Below are 24,969 nucleotides of genomic sequence, written 5' to 3' on the forward strand. Positions count from 1 at the left end.
AATCTATTTAAAGTAAAATTCAACAATATCAAATAAATGAAGTTAGGTGTGGTGATGGTACTCAAAATGAAAATTCAAAATAGTATTTTTTATGTTTTTTTGAATGTTTTAAATAGAAAAATAATTTTTTGGATACAAAGTCAAAGTTAGCCATACACCCTTATTATGAATATTTCAAATAACTTTTTAATATTATGAATAATAGTAAACTATTTCAAATAAGAAAACTTTATTATAAATAATAGTAAATGAGTGATTGCTAAGAAATGTACCAATCCAACCCCTTCTTAACAATAACAATAATGAAAATACATACATGACATGATACATGCATTGTACTGAACCAACAAACCTATTAAATACTATTATAATTTTTGTAAGTAAGAATAGTTATTATATTATTTTATTATAAATTTAGTGAATAAAATTATATATATTTTTTCAATTACTGATATTATTATTTTCATCTACATATTATTATTATTTTTATAGGTTAATATTTTTAATAAAAACTAAAAAATGAAAAATAAAACTATAAATAATATTTAATTATATATTTTATTTTTTATTATATATATAATTTTTATTTATTTTATTTTATTTTACAAAATTTTATTTTTCAATATAATTATATATTTTTCATTATTTTTATTTCCATAAAAAATCTAGGATCTATTCGCACACTAAATTAGCAAAACATAACTTCAAAGACATGGAAGAAATTTGACCTCATAACCTCACTCCACAATAATCAAGATATTTAATAACAAGAACTCGACCAAATAATTTATCCCTTAATATCATATACTTTTCATTCTATCCCATAAATTAACCACCATCAATATTATGACTTTATAAATTTTTTAATGTATCTTTGCCCCCAAAAAAAAATGATGAACATAATGGTAGTTTCCTTCTAAGTCATAACTTGCTCTCGAGTCATAACCAAGTAGCAGTGTATCCGTACCACGTGATTGTTTTTATGTGAAAGGTCCATCGAATTATGCGTTATGATAAAGTTTCACAATGCTCTCATTTGTTTTATAAATTAATATTGCCCTGTTCTGATGCTCTCATGCAGCATGAGGGTAGATATTTTTATATTTTTCGGATAAGGTGTTTAGTATTCTAGGATGTTTATGTCCTTGTCAAATTACAAATTATTGGTAGTATTGGCCCGTGGGTTATCTAGAGGGATATTGATACGTGGTTTAATTTAATTTTTTATTTTAAAAATTAATTTTTTTGTTTTGATTTAATAATCTAAATAATTAGAAATTGTTTTTTATTATTGAATCTATAATTGAGTTTGTAGATTTATTTTTACAGTTTAGTATTAGTATTATGGGTAATTTTATTCATGCGTTATTAAAATTGAAATTTTAATCATACAAACTTAAATAAAATTTTTAAAATAAAAAAATTAAATAACTATACAAAATATTTAAATAATATAAATTCATAAAAAAATTAAATTTTCTAAAAACAAATCCCTCCACTCATATTCCATTTATATTTAAAATATATTTCTACTAATTTACCCCAATTCAATTTCAAAAAACCTATCTCAGCTTTTATTAAATCATACTCGATTTCCACCATCATTTCCACTCGAGCTTAACACCACACAATTATACTCTGAAATAAGAGGAAAAAAGTGTTGGTATTAAATCAGTGCACATCAAACTTATGAAATCTCGGAGATCGGTGGTGAAAGGAATTGCAATTGTGATATCTATCACACGTGATATACATTACTCTCATCACCTTAAATTCCTTCGATGGTCCCTTGCTCCAAACAAGGGAAGGGATTCTCATACACAAGCGCACAGTGCTAGCCAGTATATAGCCTTTGTTCAATGTTTTATACGACACTTTGGCTAATATGAGAAGAGTAACCTCAGTTTAGAGCTTTACACAACCCTTTGGCTAATATGAGAAGACCCGACTAGTATGCATAGCATGGTATTATATCAGATCATCTCCTGTAATCAAATTTTGAAGTTCTTGATTTGGTTGTTTCATGAGATATATTGACTTTAACTGACATCATGACTTGAAGATTTTGCACATTTGATGGCAAGAAGTTGGGATCCGCTGGTGGGATCAGTGAGGACACAGGGAGGGCTCATGTGTGCTCTCATGTATTTTGCCTCATCCTTCTTCTTGATTAATTCTGGGCCCGTGGCAATAGAGAGTCAATCCGGCGGCAAATGGGAGCTTCTGGTGGCAAACTCAGGTGTCTCAGCGATGCACATGGCGTTGCTGCCCAACAACAAGATCATCATCTTCGACCGCTCGGACTACAGCCGTTCCAATATGAGCTTACCGCAGGGAAAATGCCGGATTGACCCGAACGATCTTGCTCTCCCGGTGGATTGCTGGGCACATTCCATTGAGTATGACATTGACAAGAACCTGGTGCGCCCGCTCACAATTCAGACGGACACATGGTGTTCGTCAGGGGCACTGGCGTCATATGGCCGGCTAGTGCAGACCGGTGGCTACAATGACGGAGACTGAGTCGTCAGAATATTCAATCCGTGTGAGGGATGCGACTGGATCGAGACCCCGGGTGGCCTGGCCATGAGGAGATGGTATGCGACGAATCAGATTCTACCCAACAGGCGAATTATTGTCGTCGGCGGGTGGCGGCAGTTCAGCTATGAGTTCGTCCCCAAGGCGCCGAGCCAAAGCGGGTCAGTCATCTTCACATTTCCGTTCCTACAGGAGATGAGGGACATTGCACAGAACAATCTTTATCCTTTCGTCCACCTCGCACCGGATGGGAACCTGTTCATCTTCGCCAACACCGGATCGATTCTCTTCGACTACCTCAACGACCGAATTGTCCGGTCATTGCCCGGTGGACCGCGAAACTACCCGAGCTCCGGGTCATCCGTCCTACTCCCCCTAGACACCCTATGTCACGCCCCCAATTCTTTTTTCCTTAAATTGGCCGGGTGCGGCACTGCCTAAGAAATTAACATTCACCATTGTTATGTTACTTTACGAACTAAGCCTTAACATTCATCATAAAACATGAATAATATATTAATGTGCGGAAACCATTAATATAAAGACACCATAGAACAACAACATGAACACAATCGTATGCAAGAGAAATCTTTTATTATATATGAGAGAGTTTGTACAATGACCGGGAGCTTGGCCCCACTGGCGTTACACCCAAGCCGGGCGCCCACCCATGCAAGAGCGCACGGTGGTCTCACCGCGACTTAACCAAAATATAACCTAACACAAGTTTTCTTTGCCGAACGGGTGGGCGCTCCCGTGCACAACCCACACCCAAAACACAATCCAAAACTTATTCAACGTTCCGGCAGGCGGGTGCCCTAGCACGCCCTCCACCCGTGCCTCGACCGAACACAACCGCATGCGAACTTCGTGTAGGCTGCCCGGCAAGCGGGCGCATAGACCTGCGCCTTTGCCGCGGCTCCTATCTCCCTTCTGCACACTTCTCTCTTGTTCGATCGAGCCAAGTTCGATGGTGAAAATGCCATCCTTCGTCGTGTGTATATATGTTTCCTCCGTGGAGAGCTATGCCCTTGGCCGACTCTCCAATTATGTTTCCAACCGACGCGTCCAAGCAATCGTTCTATGTCTTTTGGAGGTCGGCCCGCCCATGGTGCGGGACCGCCCCTCAACCCATCCTCCGTTTTCCATCGCTACCTCGGTCGGCTTGTGGACGAGCTCCTCCTCGACTCACCCTTATAAACATGAATGCCAACATTGCCTATATTATATATTTCGTCCTTGGTCGCCCATGCTTAGTTTTCATGCCTTAGTCGATTTTGTGGAGCGGGTGGAGCGTGCACCCAGTTGGTATCAACCGCAGGGCGTTACATCCTCCCCCACTCGAAATCATTATCTCCCTCGACAATCCTGACTTCCTCGGAAGCTTCCTGTCATACTTCTCAATCTTCTTCTTCCATCTCCAAAGTGAGTCCTCTGATTCCTAGCTTTCTTCCTCCGTTGCATTCTTCCATTTGACAAGAAATTCCCGCTTCATGTGGCAACCAATCCCTGTAGTTCTGAAGCTCAAAATATTATCCAACTGCAGTCATGGCTTGTCCACAATCCCAGCTGGTCCTCTCAGTGGTTCAACTGTCTCTGAATGATCAGCATCAAGCATGCATCTCTTCAATTGACTCATGTGAAAAACCAGATGCTTCATGTGCATATGGTGCGTAAGCTCCAGATCATAAGCAACTTCCCCCACTCTCTTCTTCACTCGGAATGGTCCCTCATACTTCTGTGTCAGTTTTCTTGCAGTCCCTTTGGCTGGCTGAAACTGCTCCCCAGTAATCCTAAGAAACACCATATCTCCCACACTGAAGTGCGCATCCCGTCTTCCTCGATCAGCCCATTTCTTCATTCTCCTTGCAGCTTCGTGCAAGCGCAACCGTGCCAACTCCAAGGTCTCATCCCAAGCCTTCATGAACTTCTTTGCATGAGGACTCCTCAAGAAACCTCCTGTCACTACGGTATGCGGTGCAACCAGCATCTGCCCATTCACCAACTCAATGGATTGTACCCCGTCGCAGAACTCTTTTGAATATTGTAGCTAACCTAAGCAATATCCAAGAGTTCAGGACAATTCTTCTGATCAACCGTCACATAATGTCTCAAGTAGTCCTCCAACAATGTGTTGATCCTCTCGGTCTGTCCATCTGTCTGCGGATGGTAACTCGAACTCATCAACAATTCTGTCCCGACTAACTTGAACAATGTGGTCCAAAATCTACCTGTAAAACGCGGATCTCTATCTGACACGATGCTTAACGGCATCCCCCAATACTTCACTATGTTCTTAAAGAACAACTCCACAATCCGCTCGACTCCACAAGGTATCTTTGTTGGAACAAAGACTGCATACTTGGAAAAACAATCAACCACGACCATTATCCCATTAAACCCCTTAACCTGTGGCAACTGAGTGATGAAGTCCATCAAGACACTCATCCATGGTCTTTCAGGAATCGGTAAAGGCTACAATAGTCCTCCTTGCCTCTAAGTATCCGATTTGTCCTGCTGACAAATGATGCACGTATGTACATACTCCTCTACATCCTCTCACATCTTCTCCCAAAAGAATCCTCTCTCCAACAATGCCAAAGAACGACGCATCCCTGGGTGGCCAGCCCATGGTGAGTCGTGGCACTCCTTCAAAAGGTGCCTCTTGAGCCCATATGACTTTGGAACATAGAGTCGATTTCCAAAGAACAAGAACCCATCTCGTAGAAAGAACTTTCGTGTCTTCCCCTCCTTTATCTGCTTCACTATATTCTGCACCAAAGTATCGGTTTCAACACTTTCTTTGAGTTTATTCTGCATCTCCTCTAACATCTGAACTCGAATCCTACTCCTAGCTGCCCGGTCTTCTCCTTCCAATGCTGCAAGTTGTCCCTTCCTACTGAGGGCATCTGCTACCGCATTGTGTCTTCCGGGTCTATACTCGATAGTCATGTTGAATTCTGCCAAGAAGTCCTGCCAATGAGCTTGCTTCGCAGAAAGCTTCGGTTGTGATGCAAAATAACTTGCTGCAACGTTGTCCATCTTGAAAACAAACAACTTCCCAATCAGGTAATGCCTCCACACATGAAGACAATGAATGATTGCAATCATCTCCTTCTCATGGACCTGATACCTTCGTTCTCTATCCTGCAACTTCCGACTCTCATACGCCACTGGATGCCCATCTTGCATAAGAACCCCTCCTATGGCAAAATCCAAAGCATTAGTGTGTACCTCAAACGGTCTCTCGAAGTCAGGCAACTTCAGTATTGGTGTTGTAACCATCCTCTTCTTCAAATCATCAAATGCCGCGTGACATTTATCCGTCCAATTCCACCTCTTGTCTTTCTTTAATAGGTCTGTCAGTGATGATGTTACCTTGGAGTACCCCTCTAAAAACTTCCGTTGGTAGTTGGTCATGCCCAAAAACACCCTCATCTCATGGACATTCTTCGATTCAACCTAGTCCTCGATCGCCTTGACTCTGCTGGGCTCCATCCATATGTACCCTTGACCAACAATATGCCCAAGGAATGGAATCTCGGTCTGAGCAAACACACACTTAGACTTCTTCAAGAACAACTGATTTGCCCTTAGTGCCTCGAAGACCATCACCAAGTGCTTTTTATGATCCTCCATGTTTTCATTGAACACCACTATATCGTCCAAGTATACTATTACGAACGAATCCAAGTATGGTCGTAGGACATCATTCATCAAAGTGAAAAATGTAGCAGGAGCATTGCACAACCTGAATGGTATAACAAGGAACTCAAAGCTACCATACCTTGTTACTATCACGGTCTTCTTCTCATCTCCTTCAGCTATCCGCACCTGATAATACCCATGCCTCAAGTCCAGCTTGGAAAACACTCGGGCTTTTGCAAGCTTGTCAAAGCAATCAACAACCAATGGCAAAGGATACTTGTTCCTTACCATTTGCTTGTTCAATGCACGGTAATCACAACACATCCGTAGCTCATTCAATTCCTTCTTCTGCTAGAACAATACCTGAGCTCCATAAGGGGACCTTGAAGGTCTGATGAAACCTGCATCAGCTAACTCCTTTAACTGTCGTTTCAACTCCTCCAACTCAGGTCCTGACAATTGATAAGGTGGTTTAGTCGGGGGTTGCTTTCCTGGCTCAAGCTCAATGCTATGGTCCACTGCACGCCTTGGTGGAAGCTTCTTTGGTAGCTCATCGGGCATCAAATCCGCATATTTGGTCAGTACCTCAGAAATCTCGGCTGGAACAAGTGTCCCCACTTCATCACCTTCGAATCCCTTGAACATCACCGCATATGTCTCCATATCTGACTCCTTCATAGCCTTCTCCAAACTCAGTGCCGAAACATGCTGCACCTTGACTTCCCTCCTTTGCCTATGAGTGGGCAAAGTCCAAGTTTGTGACTGTCCAACCAGCACCACCTCATCACAGAAGGGGACAACAATTGCCTTGTTTCCCTTCAAGAAATCTTGTCCGAGTATCATATCAAAGTCGTTCATCTCCATCACTGTGAAGTCCAACTGACCCTTCCAGTCTTTTATTTGCACAGGCACTTCGTGTGCCAAACTCGCCACTTTAGCTCTAGATTTCACTGCCTTGACTTCCACATTCGATGGGAAGATCATCAGTCCAACCTCTTTTGCTAACCGTGTCATCATGAAGTTATGAGTGGCCCCCGTGTCCACCAGAGCTTGAATGGTCTTGCCATGAACCATCAAGTCCACGAAACCCAGACTGTTCATCCACGATTTCTCCATAACTTTTCCTTGCATACATGTCTGTTCTCTGCGTTCATCAAGCAACGACTTCACTCCCCGTGAACCTACTCTGTTACCACTTTTCATGCCCCCAATTATTTTTTCCTTAAATTGGTCGGGTGCGGCACCGCCTAATTAATTAACATTCACAATTGTTATGTTACTTTATGAACTACGCCTTAACATTCATCATAAAACATGAATAACATATTAATGTGCGGAAACCATTAATATAAAGACACCATAGAACAACCGCATGAACACAATCATATGCAAGAGAAATATTTTATTATATATGAGAGAGTTTGTACAATGACCGGGAGCTTGGCTCCATCGGCGTTACACCCAAGTCGGGTGCCCACCCGTGGAAGAGCGCATGGTGGTCTCACCGTGACTTAACCAAAATATAACCCAACACAAGTTTTCTTTTCCGAACGGGTGGGCGCACCCGTGCACAATCCACACCCAAAACACAATCCAAAACTTGTTCAGCGTTCCGGCAGGCAGGCGCCCTAGCGTGCCGTCCACCCGTGCCTCGACCGAACACAACCGCGTGCGAGCTTCGTGTAGGTTGCCCAACAAGTGGGCACATAGACCTACGCCTTTGCTGCGACTCCTATCTCCCTTTTGCACACTTCTCTCTTGTTCGATCGAGCCAAGTTCGATGGTGAAAATGCCATCCTTCGTCGTGTGTATATATGTTTCCTTCGTGGAGAGCTACGCCCTTGGTCGACTCTCTAATTATGTTTCCAATCGACGCGTCCAAGCAATCGTTCTATGTCTTTTGGAGGTCGGCCCGCCCATGGTGCGGGACTGCCCCTCAACCCATCCTCCGTTTGCCATCGCTACCTCGGTCGGCTTGTGGATGAGCTCCTCCTCGACTCGCCCTTATAAACATGAACGCCAACATCGCCTATATTATATATGTCGTCCTTGGTCGCCCATGCTTAGTTTTCATGCCTTAGTCGATTTTTTGGAGCGGGTGGAGCGCGCGCTCGTTGGTATCAACTGTAGAGCGTTACACCCTAGCTGGAGACGCCGAAGTCTTGATCTGCAGTGGGGCAGGTAATCACTTTACATTTTCTGAAGCCAACCGGGGCTTGTTTCTGCCCACCTCAAGAACCTGCGGGCGACTGAGAATCACCGATCCAGACTTGCGTTGGGCAATGGAGAACATGTCGATGTGCAGAGTCATGAGGGATATGCTGCTTCTTCCTACGGGAGACGTGCTGATTATCAACGGGGCTTCGAATGGCACGGCGGGGTGGTTCCTGGCCCGTGACCCCATTCTGAATCCTCTCCTTTACGACCCTGATTCTCATTCGTTTCAGATTCTAAGACCCTCTGGCATCCCCAGAATGTACCATTCAGCTTGTCATGTGATGCCCGACGACCGGGTCCTCGTGGGTGGGAGCAATCCCAACATATTCTACAATTTTACAGGTGTGCTGTATCCCACCAACCTCACCCTGGACGCCTTCTCTCCGCCTTATTTGAATTCTCAGATGAACCGCCCTTTCATTTCGTCGCTCGGGTTTGGTAACCTCAAGGGATATGGTACTAACTTTACGTTCAGGTTCTTCTTGAAAAGCTCCTTGGACCGGGTTTCGGTCACAATTCTGGCACCATCGTTTACAACGCACAGTTATTCCTTTTGGATCCTCTTGCTGGCTCATCAATACATCCAAAGTAAATATGTGATTACTTATAGTCTTGTACGAGAAATATCAAGAATACAGACCTCTGCTACACCTGGTTTTAGTATCAGTCGTTGCTTAATAAATAAATAAAATGATTTAATCAAACAACCGACATATACTATCAGACATATCTCTATTAAAAACTATTTAAACCCTCATTAAAGCTCTTCTTCTTTCTTCTTTCAAGTTTGCCCTGATGATGGATCCCGAATGGGATTTGAAACGTTGATTAAAGAAATGGTTAATACTGTGGGTTCTCCGGCTTCTAATTCAAAACATAAAAATTAAAAATATCGATTGGGAGGTAATTTATTTTGTTGGGTAATACAATTTGATTTACAGCTCATGATCGAGGGCCGAGCTTTGTCAGAATTGGTGACTGTTCATGTCTAATGGCATAATTAATTCATGCATGTATATTGCATATACAGACATTTTGGGAATAGTAAACACTCGTGATCTGGGCTAGGAGACAAAACCCAAGTTCACCTAACTGTATAGAGCTCCGTAAAATGGTTAGATGTAATAATATTAACAGTTAAATTAAATATTAGATTGGTGTACAATTTTTTTTTCATTCTTGGAATAAGAGATTAGCTATGGAATAATATAATAGGTGTAATTTAGTATAGATTTATTTTTAGATTGGTGTACAATATTTTTTTTGTTCGTGGAATAAGAGATTAGTTATGGAATAATATAATAGGTATAATTTAGTATAGATTTATTTTAACAGCGGTTCTGATATGAGTCTAGAAAAATCAAATTTATTTAAGTGTAAACTTATTTTAAAGTGTAAAATTTGAAAAAAAAATCTTTCTATACAATCCATATTGTTTATATGGTATTTTTAAATGCTATATAGAGTACATTATACACATTAAAATATATTTTTAAGTATAATCAATATTTTTTTATTTTTCAAACTTGTTTTCATTAGATTTTCAACAAGATGCAACTTATCGAGTTCATCTCGGCAATCCTCACTCTCTCATTCCGACCAGAGTTTTTGATACCAAAAAAGACAACTTACATGCATTATTTCCAGGAGGCTTTCTAGCCTTAGCATATCTCAAATTAAAAAAAAATAAGGCTGCTGAGAAACTGACTTGATCATGCATATGGAAATCAATATGTTCCACCCATTGTTTTAAAATTCGGTCGAGTTGATCTGAGTCACTCCAAAAAATTCTGACCCGGCCCAATAACCAGTTTGGTTGACTGAGTCATGGCTGACTCGGCCGAGTTATTGCATGACTTGGCTGAGTCAGCCATGACTCGGTCAACTCGTCCGAGTCACTAACTGTGGCTTGTAACCCCAAAAAAATGCGATTTCTCATATTTTTAATTTTTTTTTAAGTGTTAGCTAATTGTTGGGGACTCCAATGTGTTTTATAAATTAGTTAAATGCTATTTGGGGTCCATTCCCCCCTCCCAAACCCTATTTAACACACTCAAATGCTCTCATTCTCTCACAGCCATCTCATGCATTTGAGTGAGAACTTTAGTGAGAGTTAGTGAGCAGTTCTTGAGTTTGTTTTTGGAGCAGCAGTGAGGAGTCTTGGGCAAGCATTGTAGCTGGAGTGAGGAGCTTCTTGGACAGCCATTTGGAGCAGCATTGAGGAGTTAATTCTTGGAGCAAGCTTGAGGAGGTAGTTTGTGCCTGGAGGTATTTTATTTCACCTCTACAAATCTGTTTTTGCTTATTAAATTTTAGGTGCATATCTAGAAAGCCTAAAGAGTGTTTTTTGTGAAAGAAATGAACATTGAATCAATGTTTTTTTTTTTTCATTTTCAGATTGTTTTGCTTTTGTTTCCTAGTAAAAAAATGGCACCTAGAGCAAGAGATCCTGCTTGGGCATATGTTGAAATGGTTGATAGTCAAATGCAATGCAAATTTTGCCATAGGAAAATTAAGGAATTTCTTGGGGGCATTAATAGGCTGAAACAACACTTGGCGGGGATTAGAGGCCAAATTAATCCATGTACCTCACCAGAAATTGGGGAGATTAGGAAGCAATTGTTGGCCAGCTTTGAGAAGTTTGAAGAAGATAAGGCTAGGCAAAGAGAGTTAGAGGCTGAAATTGGGAGGAAAAGGGAGATACAAAAAATGATGGCTACCAACTCCAATTATGATTTTGAGGGTTCTTCCTCTATCCCTCATACTGATGCATCCAACCCTTTCCAATATGTTCCTCCCTCTTTTGGTTCTATTCAAGATAAGCGAAAGGGTAGAATGAAAAAGGGTGATATGACTATCCAAAGTTATTTCACTCCCTCCTCTCTATCAGATGCACATGGTCATCAAGTTAGTAAAAGTCAAATTCAACCCAATTTAGATGACCATTGGAAGAAAGAATTGAGGGAGTCTGCTTGTGAGTACATAGCTAGATGGTGGTATGATGTTGATATCCCCTTCAATGCTTCCCGTTCACTGTATTATGAGCCTATGTTTGATGCCATACATGCTGCTGGAAAAGGCTTCAAAGGCTCTACTATGCATGAGCTAAGGGGGTATCGTTTGCAGAAAGAAATTGACTCCATTAATGAGTATTTGAAAGATTCCAAGGACTCATGGGCAAGAATAGGATGTACCATCATGTCAGACGGATGGACTGATCAAAGAAACTATACCATCATAAACTTTCTTGTCTTCTACCCACCGGGAACCATGTTTTTAAAATCAGTTGATGCATCTGATAAGGTAAAAGATGGGCAATTGTTGTTTTAGCTATTGGATCAGGTTGTTGAGGAGGTGGAGGTGGCTAATGTTGTTCAAGTCATCACAGATAATGCCTCTAACTATGTTCTTGCTGGTAAATTGTTAGAGGAAAAACACAAGACCATCTTTTGGACCCCATGTGCTGCACATTGCATAGACCTCATGCTTGAGGATATTGGAAAAATAGATTGGGTCAAAAACACTGTAGATCATGCCAAAAGCATAGCAAAATTTATCTACAATCATTCATTGATTTTGAGCCTCATGAGGAAACACACTGGGGGCAAGGATATTATTAGGCCTGCCATCACTAGATTTGCTACTCATTTTTTGACATTGCAATCTATGCTTTCCCAAAATAGAAACTTACAAAAGATGTTTTCCAGTGATGAATGGAATCAAAGCAATTGGTCTAACAAACTGGAAGGCAAAGAATTGAAAAATAAAGTTAAAGAAGAAACTTTTTGGAGAAAGGCAGCAGAGATTGTGAAGCTTGCTGAGCCATTAGTTAAGGTGTTGCGGTTGGTGGATGGGGAAAGGTTGGCTATGGGCTTCATTTATGAGGCTATGGATCAAGCAAAGGAGCAAATAAAGAGGGAATACAAGGATAGAGTGGCTAAGTATGGGCCCATTTGGGCAATCATTGATGAAAGATGGAAAAATCAACTCCATCGCCCTATACATGCAGCTGGGTATTTTTTGAACCCACAGTATCATTATAAAGCTAAGGAGTTAGGAGCTTTGAGGGGGGAGGTCAGAGATGGACTGATTGAATGCATTGATCGTATGACCCCATTGGAGTCTGATCAGTCGGAGATACACTAACAGGTCACAACCTTCAGCAATGCCTCAGGTACCTTTGGGAAGAACCTAGCAAAGATTGCAAGAGAAGCAGATGAGCCAGGTAAACAAAAATTTCAATTTTCAAATTCTTAATAGTTTTACTTTTTTTTTTTTTAAATTTTGTTAAATCGTTTATAATTTCAAAGTTGGATATAATTTGTAATTTTGTTGAGCTAACTCATTACACTCCTATATTTTTTGTAGTACAATGGTGGGAGGCTTTTGGTGGCCACTGTCCTAAATTGCAGAAGTTTGCAATTCGTATTTTGAGTCAAACTTGCAGTGCTACTGGGTGTGAGCGCAATTGGTCTGTCTTTGAAAGGACTCACACAAAGAAGAGAAACCGTTTGGATAAAAAACGGTTAAATGATCTAGTCTATGTCCAATACAACGTCCGGCTCAGATGAAACCAATTGCTGAACAAAAGACCTGATTCAGATCCCTTTGTGTTGGAAGACGTTGATCCAACATCAGATTGGGTAGTGGAGAGTCATCCAATAGAGTTTGATCCTGATGAGGATCTTGATTTGGATTTAGATATTGAGGCATTAGTTGAACATGATGTTCAGTTGAATGCAGATCCTGATCCACCTGTACTACCAGCCTCAGTCTCATAGCCAACAAGGACTCTAGTTGCAGGCGCTTCCTCTGCTCAATCACGACAAAAGCGCAACCGCATATCTTCTCTATCTCAGCTTGCATCTGCTACAGTTGCACAACCTGCTAGTGGTACCACTTCTATAGTTGCAGTTGGAGATGATGATGACGAGGAGGAGCCATGGGGCCCCCTGTATGACTCTGATGATGATCCAGAGATTAATTGACATGATCTTGGCTCCTCTGGCAGTAGCTACTAGCCAGTAGTACTAGAGTCTGGTCACAGTTTACTTTTGTTGTCGAGGCCATTTCTAGCCTCTTTGCTTATGTGTTTTTTGTTTTGAGTCTTTGATCATGTATGACAGTTGACTATGTATTGCAACTGGACAGTGCACTGGGTGCCATTTGGATATAATGGATTGGTTCAGAAGCTTACTTTGATCATATGTTGTCTTCCATCTATATTATAATGCTGTGTGTTTGGAAACATGAATGAAAATCTTTAAAATTATGTTTTTTAATAAAAAAATAAACATTTAATGTATTTTTTATAACGTCTGAGTCATTGAAATCGAGACGGCCGAGTCGATACCGAGTCGAAGTCAGAGTCGGAGTTGATCCTCGACCGAGTCGGAGTCGGAGTCAGAGTTTTAAAACATTGGTTCCACCCTCGCTTCTAGATTGCGAAGATGGTCATTCGTACGATGATGATGGCACTGAAGACTATCCAACTGCTCTATAATTTTATTCGGGCTATACTAAATGTCATTGAAGTAAGCCATAATTTCGTTTTTGTCTTCATACCAGTGGTCATGAGAATATCCATATTAATTTGAATGTGTCGAAGTTATTCAACTATAGATTCCATGGTGATCGAAGCTACTACATGACTAGGCGAATGGGCTAGAGAGAGAGTCTCAATGTCCTCGGATTCTCGGCTACCCAAATTGGCCAAGGACACACTAAGACTAGGCCCAGGACGCCTCCCCCGAAACCACTGCCCACCCTACGACGAGGGCATGGAGAAGAGGACTGAGTGGATTAGATGTTAGAGGCAAGCCCTTGAAGGAGAACCAATAAAGCACCCGCAAAACCCAACACAAGTACCAGAACCACAAAACCAACCGAAAGGAGAAGACTGCACCAGGACACTCGCTACTTGCCCTTTGAAGCAACACAAACAAAGAACTTCCCAAACCTGAAGGCTGAGCGGTAAAAACGAAGTCCACCACCCTAATCGCCCTCCACCACAAACAACACAACCACAATTAAACAAGAAAGAACACACGGGTCGCTCCCCAGGCACCTCAAACTCATCCTCACACCAGGAGACGTCTAGGAGAGACCACGAAGAGCCTGTAACCTCGCACTCACCCAATGCCAGATAAGAAATCTTCGGAACATACAAACAAGCAAAGAAGCTGAGAGAGACAAATTTCTTACCCCACTTAGAGATTTGAATGCCTGGAGAGAGGATGCGCGAGCCAATGACAGGCTAAATCTTGGATCCAACTTAGTGTGGCGCCCTTTCGCATGCCTGAGTCCCAAGGATAGAGCAAATGATAAATTCCAAACCGTCATAGAGCCTCTAACCTCCACAACACCTCTCAGCCAAGGTGGGAACCCCAGGGAGCCACCATGGATGCAGACCTACACACCTCGCTTGCCAAAATTCATTGCCCAAGCTTCAACACTGCCTTGCGTTCCAAACCTGCCTGCGAATTTATCCACAGGGAGAGCAAGATCTTCCCTCGTACCCGCGGAGTGAATACCCAGATTTCAAATGATGTAGAATTAATGTGCCCGTGGAGCTGAAGGAGGTCCCAAGGGTTACTCATTTGACTCCTTGTGGAGGTTTGGTTACCCCCATTAGGGCAAGTATAATCAATATTAGTTAACATAGACGTTCAAATATTTTTTAAATACCCTCTTGAAATATTTTTGAAAAGTATAAGCCTTAAACAACTTATTGACATTTTTTTTTTACTTCTAATTACTTTACCTCTTTTTAAAGTTGATTTGAAATTAGATTATCGCATATGGAAAACTTAATAAACATGCATAAAATTATTTAGTCTTTTTGTATAGTGAATACTAGTTAACATAGATATTCAAATAGTTTGGTTCAAATATTTTTGAAAACTATAAGATTTAAACATCTTACTAAACAATCATGACATATTTATTTTTGTTTTTTTATTAGAGAATATTTTTTAATTTTAATTTTAATTTTAAGGCAGATGGAAAAACTTACACATCTTCATCATACTAGGTTGTAAAATGAGCCTATTAAGTCAATAATATTAATGCACAATTTTTATTTATTTGTGAAATAAAATATTAGTCATTGAATAAAAATCATTTTTGAGATATCTATATGAATATATCTTCACCTGGATGCCGATTCCGAAACTCATACTCTTTATCTGTATCTCGAGAGTTATACAATTCCCCAATTAAGAGAAAAGTAAGGTGAAGTGCCATTGGCTGTATTAGCTATATTTCCTTTTTGAAGGAGTCTCTTGATTTCCTATAAGTGAGTATCGCTTTGGTAAAACAGCGTTTCAGAGCGTTTTACGAGGGAAAAGTCTACGAGGAAACCATATCTTTTCGGCGAATTTCATCAGATTATGAGATATTCCCTTAGTCTGCAATTTACATAAAGATCCCATATTCTACAGCTATGAATTTAAACTTATATAAAATTTTGATTAAAAAAACAAACAAAACGCACATAAGCTTAACAATTAAAACCACTCTAGCGGTAAATATTTACATGAAATTTGTTCAAACGTGAATGGGTTAACGGAGTAAATTCCTGAGTGTTATCACGTGGCTCTGGTACGTTCTTATAAACGCAGTGTGAGAGTGTTTCTGGTGCATTTATTCAAACGTGGTGACAGTGTGTCGAACCAGTTTATTAAAGGATATTATTCATACTCAGAGATTATTTATTATTCATATCATGGGAAGCCTTATGGATATCTCTATTAATCATATACGCAGGGAAGTCAATATGGAGGTGGTCACTATTTAAGAAGGGTTTCAGTGTGCTATATGGTGTTATGAAATACAAGTATGTTGAAGAAAATGTTACTCCGTAAAAAGATCTGCTAAGTTTATCCTAACAAACCCGTGTCATATTTATATTTTTTGGTTTTTTTTTCGGTGTGTCTTTATAAACCATGTATTAGTTTTATGAATGATATGTTTTTTGGTTTCTTCTCTACCATATATAATATTATAATAGGTGAGGGTTTAATTTAAGTTATGTAGAGCGTTTTCTATTTTTTTAGGGAGTTCTTGTTGAGTTTATTTTGAGTTGTAATTATGTAATTCAGTTTAACTGAGTTAAAATCAGTTAAACTAGTTCCAACTGATGTAGGAATTAGTTAGAGATTTAGTGGGGTGTAACTGCAGAACCAAGGAAACTGCGCAAGGAAACTACGCAAGGAAATAAGAGCTTGGTAGGCGCAGAATTGGCTAAGTATTGGCTTGAGCTTGTCCAGGAAGCAGTGAGATAGATTGAAATAGTGCAAAGGTTAATCGTGATTAATGCAATATAGAGATAGCAGAGGTTTTTAGTTGTGACTTTCCCCAAAAAATTATTGTGTTACGTATGATTGAATTCTTTTTCTTTTATACTTCGTGATTTCATCAATCATTTATTATTTCCATTAATAAGTAAACTAGATTCAAATCAATTATTCTAACATATTATAATATGCAGTTTGAATATACAATTTTTTTACGACATACATGATATTATTAAATTTTATAATAATTTTTATCACATTTTAAATTAATTATATTACCACTTAGAAACTAATTATTTATTACAAATGTGTATTTGTTATCATAAAGATACAAGAAAAAACTTCAAATGTATGGTTTTGGTGTATTTGTTATCATAAAGAGACCAGAAAAAGCTTCAAATGTATGGTTTTGTTGACTCTAACATTGGTGATGACGTGGACAAGGGAAGGTCGAGTAATTCCTATGATAGAAAACATTGTATCATAGAAATGCATGAGGTAACAAAGGGTTATTCAATTTTGTACAAAGACATAATACATTGTTTCTATAAAGTCTCTATGGAAACAATCAAGGTATAACATTTATGTGGTATATTGGATTCAAATAAGAGCCCACGCCCTTAATGGGGTGTGATATTCACAGTATGGTTATTGATTTGGAAAATGATTCCAAATTTTATTTAAAGTAAAATTCAATTATATCAAACAAATAGTGGAGTAAATGGTGAAGTTAGGTGTGGTGATATTACTTGAAAATTCAAAATGGTATTTTTAATGTTTTTTTGAATGTTTCAAATGGAAAAATAATTCTTTGATACAAAGTCAAAATTACCTATACAACCTTATTATGAATATTTCAAATTGAAAAAACTTTATTATGAATAATAGTAAACTATTTCAAATAACAAAAAACTTTATTATAAATAATAGTAAATTAGTGATTGCTAAGAAATATACAAATCCAATCCCTTCTTAACAATAACGATAATGAGAATACATACATTGTATTGAACCAACACACCTATTAAATACTATTATCGTACACCTATTAAATACTATTATTGTTATTGAGATTGAGAATATTTGGTTTTTTGTTGGGCGTTTTTGGATAGCAATGGTTGGAGGATAGTGATGTAGCTAATAATGAAGGTGTTTTTGTTGATGTGTAAGTTTATGGTAGCTAATTCCTTTTGAAGTTATGAAACTCTCAATATATTAGAGAATTGAAGATCTATAATAATATGTTTGAAGGCCAGTTTCCCATAGAGATTGGTGGAGCAAAAGAGTTGAAATGTTTGGAGATCTCTAACCATCTGTTCAGTGCAATCATTCCTTCACAGATTGAACAACTGAATAACCTTGTTAATTTCAGGGCAAGTAATAACCAACCAACTCTCTAGGCCTCTTCTTGATGCGTTTGTAGGCTTGAGTTCCATTAATATCTTCCAACTTGATCACAATTTTTTGTTTGGGAAATTGCAAAAGGGATAATGTCATTACCACATCTCTCTCACAACTAGTCAACATGTATCTATGTCAAATTTAAGCATTTTAGACTTGTCAAAAAATTTACTTGGAAATCCCTTCTCAATTGGGGAATTTGAGGTTAGTCATTTTCAACATATCTCACAACCAATTGAATGGTTCCATTCCAACCACTCTCAATGATTTGGCTTTCAAAGATAGCATCCTTAGAAACCCCAACCTCTAGATATGTCTTTTAGGGTTACATCATGTTCTCCTCGTAAAAGAGAATCATTATTACATCATTGTTTCCCTGTAATCCTTATGTCAATTCTGTTGTTAGTGTGGACAATTATATTTCTTTTGGGTTTGATTTGTGTTGGATGTTTGAATACAAACATTGGCATGATGAGAATGGGTTCAAGAATATATAGCGAGAATGGCTTTAATAAAGTATCAATATGGATATACAGGGATTGAGAGATGCTCACTTAGATTTGCATGAGCTAGGAATGCTTACTGTGACCATTGAAGGAGCCCAATTCCTCTTTAAGATGTCAAAATGCAAGTTTCAGCTACTCATCTTAATCTAGGGCTACCCATTCCCAAGTGTTCACTAAAGTATGGATCTGTAAAGAGTGATACAAATTGACACAAAAATTCTGAAACTTGTCTACTTTTTAGTTGAAATGACAAAATGCACGTATATATAGGCTTTTAAGATCGATTATGAAAATTTTCATTTTCTGTATAAATTCCATGTTTGAAATAGTGAAAAAAATAAACCACAATATTAAAGCTAAACTAATATATCTTGTGTCAATTATTTTTTAATTTGTTTAAATTATTTAATAGACTCTCTTAGTATCAAGATGATATTCCAAATGTTTCATTCCTCGGTCTACTTTGCACCTTTACTAAACATTGCTGGTATTTATTTGTTATAATGTGACTTGATTTGAGAGAAGCAAATATTTTTGAGTGGGATTTAGCATTTTTAACATTTTTGTCTTTACACTGATAGTATGGCAATCCAAATTTTTAAAAAAGTCACAAGCCACCGATAATATTATTTTTATAAAGTCACAAGCCACCGATAATATCGGCAATCCAATTTTATAATGACCAAGTCACAAGCCACCGATCGTCTGCAATCGGATTTTTAATTTAAAAAAATGCAATCCGACACCTTAGTTTGGTAACTTTAATAGCTGGGAGTACTATCGTTCTTCCATCTAACCAAATTCAACGAGCATGTGGCAACTCTTAATAAATTATAAATGATTAGTATGTGTAATTGATGAAATATTGAATATAGTTAAAAAAATAAATAAAAGATGAGGATAACAAATTGTTGGGTAAATTTTTTCAAAAAATCATGTAAAAGACAGTTTTTGAATTAGGTTTTAAATCCATTTAACATCATTAAAAATATCTAATACCCCTAAAATTATAAATTTTGACCATTAACCAGAATTTCATGACTTTCAATGGAAAAAAAAGGCATAGTACGGCTTAAATCAGTGTTAAACGAAGAAGTTATGATTTGTCGGAGATCGGTGGTGAAAGGAATTGCAGCCGTGATATCTGTCGCACGTGATATACATTACTCTCATCATCTTAAATTCCTTCGATGGTCCCTTGCTTCCATACAATGAAGGCGGTAGATAGCTGGGATTCCCATACACAAGCGCAAAGTGCTAGCTAGTATATAGCCTTTGTTCAGTGTTTTATACGACACTTTGGCTAATATCAGAAGAGTAACTTCAGTTCAGAGCTTTACACGACCCTTTGGCTAATATGAGAAGACCCGACTCTGCATAGCATGGTATTATATCAGATCATCTCCTGTAATCAAATTTTGAAGTTCTTGATTTGGCTGTTTCATGAGATATATTGACTTTAACTGACATCATGACTTGAAGATTTTGCACAAACGATGGCAACAAGTTGGGATCCGCTGGTGGGATCAGTAAGGACACAGGGAGGGCTCATGTGGGCTCTCATGTATTTCGCCACATCATTCTTCTTGATTAATTCCAGGCCCGCGGCAGCGGAGAGTCAACCCGGCGGCAAATGGGAGCTTCTGGTGGCAAACTCCGGCGTGTCGGCCATGCACATGGCGCTCCTGCCCAATAACAAAATCATAATCTTCGACCGCTCGGACTACGGCCCTTCCAATATGAGCTTACCGCAGGGAAAATGCCGGATTGACCCGAACGATCTTGCTCTCCCGGTGGATTGCTGGGCGCATTCCATTGAGTATGACATCGACAAGAAGCGGGTGCGCCCGCTCACAATTCAGACGGACACATGGTGTTCGTCGGGGGCACTGGCGCCGGACGGCCGGCTAGTGCAGACCGGTGGCTACAATGACGGAGACCGGGTCGTCAGAATATTCAATCCGTGCGAGGGATGCGACTGGATCGAGAACCCGGGTGGCCTGGCCAGGAGGAGATGGTATGCGACGAATCAGATTCTACCCGACGGGCGAATTATCGTCGTCGGCGGGCGGCGGCAGTTCAGCTATGAGTTCGTCCCCAAGGCGCCGGGCCAAAGCGGGTCAGTCATCTTCACATTTCCGTTCCTACAGGAGACGAGGGACAGTGCAGAGAACAATCTTTATCCTTTCGTCCACCTCGCACCGGACGGGAACCTGTTCATCTTCGCCAACACCAGATCGGTTCTCTTCGACTACCTCAACGACCGAATCGTAAGGTCATACCCGGACATGCCCGGTGGACCGCGGAACTACCCGAGCTCCGGGTCCTCCGTCCTACTCCCCCTGGATGCCCTAGCTGGAGACGCCGAAGTCATGATCTGCGGTGGGGCGGGTAATGACTCCGCCTTTTCCGAAGCCAACCGGGGCCTGTTTCTGCCCGCCTCCGAAACCTGTGGGCGACTGAGAATCACCGACCAGGACCCGCGTTGGGCAATGGAAAACATGCCGATGCGCAGAGTCATGGGGGATATGCTGCTTCTTCCTACAGGAGACGTGCTGATTATCAACGGGGCTTCGAACGGCACCGCGGGGTGGTTCCTGGCCCGTGACCCCATTCTGAATCCTCTCCTTTACGACCCTGATTCTCATTCGTTTCAGATTCTCAGACCCTCTGGCATCCCCAGAATGTACCATTCAGCTTGTCATGTGATGCCCGACGGCCGGGTCCTCGTGGGTGGGAGCAATCCCAACATATTCTACAATTTTACAGGTGTGCTGTACCCCACCAACCTCACCCTGGAGGCCTTCTCTCCGCCTTATTTGAATTCTCAGATGAACCGCCCTTTCATTTTGTCGCTCGGGTTTGGTAACCTCATGGGATATGGTACTAACTTTACGTTCAGGTTCTTCTTGAAAAGCTCCTTGGACCGGGTTTCGGTCACAATTCTGGCACCATCGTTTACCACGCACAGTTATTCCATGAACCAGAGGTTGCTCAAGTTGGGTATTATCGACTTGGTGTATCTTCCTGAATCTTCTGCCGGAGCCTTGTGGTCTGCCAGTTGTTATCAGATCTCGGTTACTGCTCCTCTGTCTAAGGCCCTGGCTCCTCCCGGTTACTATCTTCTGTTCGTTGTAAATGCCGGCATTCCCAGTAATGGCAAATGGGTACGGCTGCAATCATCATCCAGGGATTATTAATTTTTCCCTTTGTAGATAGTGTGGGAGCGACATTTGCTCATTTCTTCATTGAATTTAGAAATGTCTATTGGAAACCACACATGTAGAGCGCTTAATGAAGCGAGACTGTTGCAAGTCAAAGAAAGTCGCAGAGAGAAATCATGATACAAGTGAAAAATTCCAAACATAGAGTAGAATGTTTTTGATGAAACTTCAAATAAAAGATAAAACGAAAATTTGAAATTGTAAATATAATTAAGGATTATAGAATTTAATATATATTTAGATTTTTTAAAACTTTGTATCTATTTATATACTTAAAATTATAACTTAAATAATAAAAAAATACATTTTTATTTATATACTTTCATCCTCTAATATGATCATTTTTAAAAAAATTTAGTTATTTAAAAAAAATTGATCATTTAAATTTTTATTATTCGTGATAAAAGGCTTGGCAAATTTATGGTTAGTTTTGACTTATTTACATTTTGATTATAAATTTTTGTTTTGGTGATTTTTTTAATGACTAGGTTAGTTTATTTTCTTTTCTTCACTCAAGAAAATTTAAATTCTTGTTGAATTTAAGAGTGACTTTCTGTTTTAGCTGTTTTTCTATAAACCCAAAAAAGAAAATCCATGTTGGATCTTTTTCATTCCATAAGTTAAAATCACTGGTCTCAATACTAGTCATGCCTAGTCATGTTTATTCTATTACCTGTTATTGTGGTGGCAAATAAGAGAGTAGAAGAAACTAACTTTGATGTTTATTATGGTGTTGGCAAATGAGGTAGTAAAAAAAATATAAAAGATATTGAATTTGAACATTGATAATCACATCATTCTTGGTGTTGTTCCTCACCTTAGATTAGATTGTTTTTACTATTAACATGGGTTAAATGGATGTAAATACAAATTTGCAACATAATCATATTTTATTCACTTTTGGGCACCATATTTATTACATAACACAATTTTCTTTTTATTTGTTTGTTTTTAGATGGTTGAAAAGTAAGTTCAACCTTTCATTTCATAATAGGATGAAAAATACGATTTTTATGTAATGATTTATTTCCAGTTTCTTTTACAAATAAATATCTCTTCTATGTTAAAATCTGATAGCTCAAAGTTTGATTTATAATTTGGATCTAAAGTATCAAAATTAAATAAGATCTCAAACCCACACTCGATTTTATATTTATTTATAAATAGTCTCTCGTTTGAATTTTGTCCTATATAACAATGTTGTGATAACCTAGTTGGCTATTCTATAATTGTGTTGCTAAACAAATGCACAACTTCACACCTTGGGAAGCCAAGGTAAACCATCATTGTTGCTTTAAGAGAAAATACTATACATGTTTTCTTGAAATAAATATTAATCATTGTTTAGCCACGGATCTTCTTAACATTGGTAGATGAAGCCAATCACAATTTTAAGATAAAAAAAAATACAGTCAAAATAAGAATGCACATTTTATCTTAATTGCATTGAGATTATAATTTTATTTGATTCACTTTTCTTTAAATATAATAATTAATTAAATCACTATTCTTTTTTTCAAACTTTATTAACCATGGTTAGATAACCATAATAAAAGAACATTTGAAAATATATAAATAATTAGTTAATACTAAAATTTTATAATATTAATTAAACTGAAAAAATATTTTTAATATTATCTATATAAAATTACTTATTGTGTAGTAAATAAAAAATTTAATTACTGAATTAATATAGATTATAAATTCATATAAAATAAAGTCAATCACTAATTTTAATTTTAAATATAAATTTCTAAATATTTTATAACTGATAAACAAAATCAAATTTAACCTTGTTTAACTTTATTAAACAAATTTTCAAAATCTATAATCAAATTACAAACAACTTTACTCCATTAGAATACTTAATTCTCTAAGGGTGTTGACTTAAAAAAAAGTCATTTTATACTTAAGGTAACTGATCTGGTTAGGGGGCTCTCTGTAATTATTTTTCAAAAACTTCTAAAAGAAAAATTAAAATTATTTATAGTAAAATATAAAAGAAAACTACCCATAGGTTTTTAATCCCTCTCTTGCTGTTTGGTTTTTCTTTTGAATCTTCTGGCTGGCTGATCAATACATCCAAAGCAAATATGTGTTTAATGTTGTACGAGAAATATCAAGAAGACAGACCTCTGCTACTCCTGGTTTTAGTACCAGTGGTTGCTTAATACAAAAGTTATGATCGGGAGGTTTTTTTTTTTTGTAAATACAATTTGATTTCCAGCTCGTGATCGAGGGTCGAGCTTGTCAGAATTTGTGACTGTTCAAGTCTTGTCCAATGGCAGAATTAATTGGCGCATGTACATTGTATATCCATACATACTGGGAAAGAGTAATACCCGTGATCTGCACTAGGAGACAAATCCAGGTTAACATATATGCACAGTTAGATACAGTAATTGTAATAAAATATTAAATTGGTTGATTATAAGCTTTTTTTTGTCTGTGGGATAAGAGATTTGTCAATGGAATAAGGAATTTTTGAGGAGTCAGTTGAGTGTTAAAGTGATTATTAAGATGTATGAAGGTGTAAATAATACCTTTTTTCAACCAAACAAATATAATATTAATAAAAAATATTTGAAATAGTAAATGAAAAATATCTTCTGCATTTTGCAGACAGTCATGTACCTTACATTAAATATTTAGTAATTCTCAATATCCTATGGTTAGAATTTTCAAATTCTAGCCAAAAAAAAAATTCCCAACATCTACAGGCAGACAAGTACAAGATGGCCAAAATATATCCCATATCAAAATTGAAAGGATCGTCCAGCACATATAGATCCATCCATCAGCCCTTCAAATGTCATCTCGCCAAAAACAGAAAAGAGGTGTAAATACTTATATTCATCTCTCCAAAAACAGAAAAGAGGTGTAAATACTTATATTATAATAATAATATAGTTTCAGTGTATAGGTAAACTAGATATCAAACTAGTGTATGAGATTTTAAGGAATTCACCAATAAAATAAAGATTTTCTGAGAATTTATTTGACCATTAAAGTATGTGAAAGTTTACATACTATATGCTAAAATTTATGTAAATCACAGATTTCAAAAATATCTTAGAATATCCTCCTTCTTAACCTTCAAATTCTAAAATATTCCCCAGATCTACCATCCACAAAAAT

The 24,969-nt window shown here is 38.3% G+C and overlaps 2 pseudogenes; both read left to right on the top strand.

Annotated features, from left to right (window-relative positions):
- Positions 1–2,076: 2,076 nt before the first annotated feature.
- Positions 2,077–9,092, top strand: LOC149223936 (aldehyde oxidase GLOX pseudogene; annotated as a pseudogene).
- A 10,748-nt stretch (positions 9,093–19,840) lies between these two features.
- Positions 19,841–21,931, top strand: LOC149223937 (aldehyde oxidase GLOX pseudogene; annotated as a pseudogene).
- The last annotated feature ends 3,038 nt before the right edge of the window (positions 21,932–24,969 follow it).

The sequence above is a fragment of the Pinus tabuliformis genome, chromosome Q (genome assembly GCF_031772625.1).
Source record: "Pinus tabuliformis cultivar Carrire ecotype Pingquan chromosome Q, CPIR1, whole genome shotgun sequence".
Lineage (NCBI taxonomy): Eukaryota > Viridiplantae > Streptophyta > Pinopsida > Pinales > Pinaceae > Pinus > Pinus tabuliformis.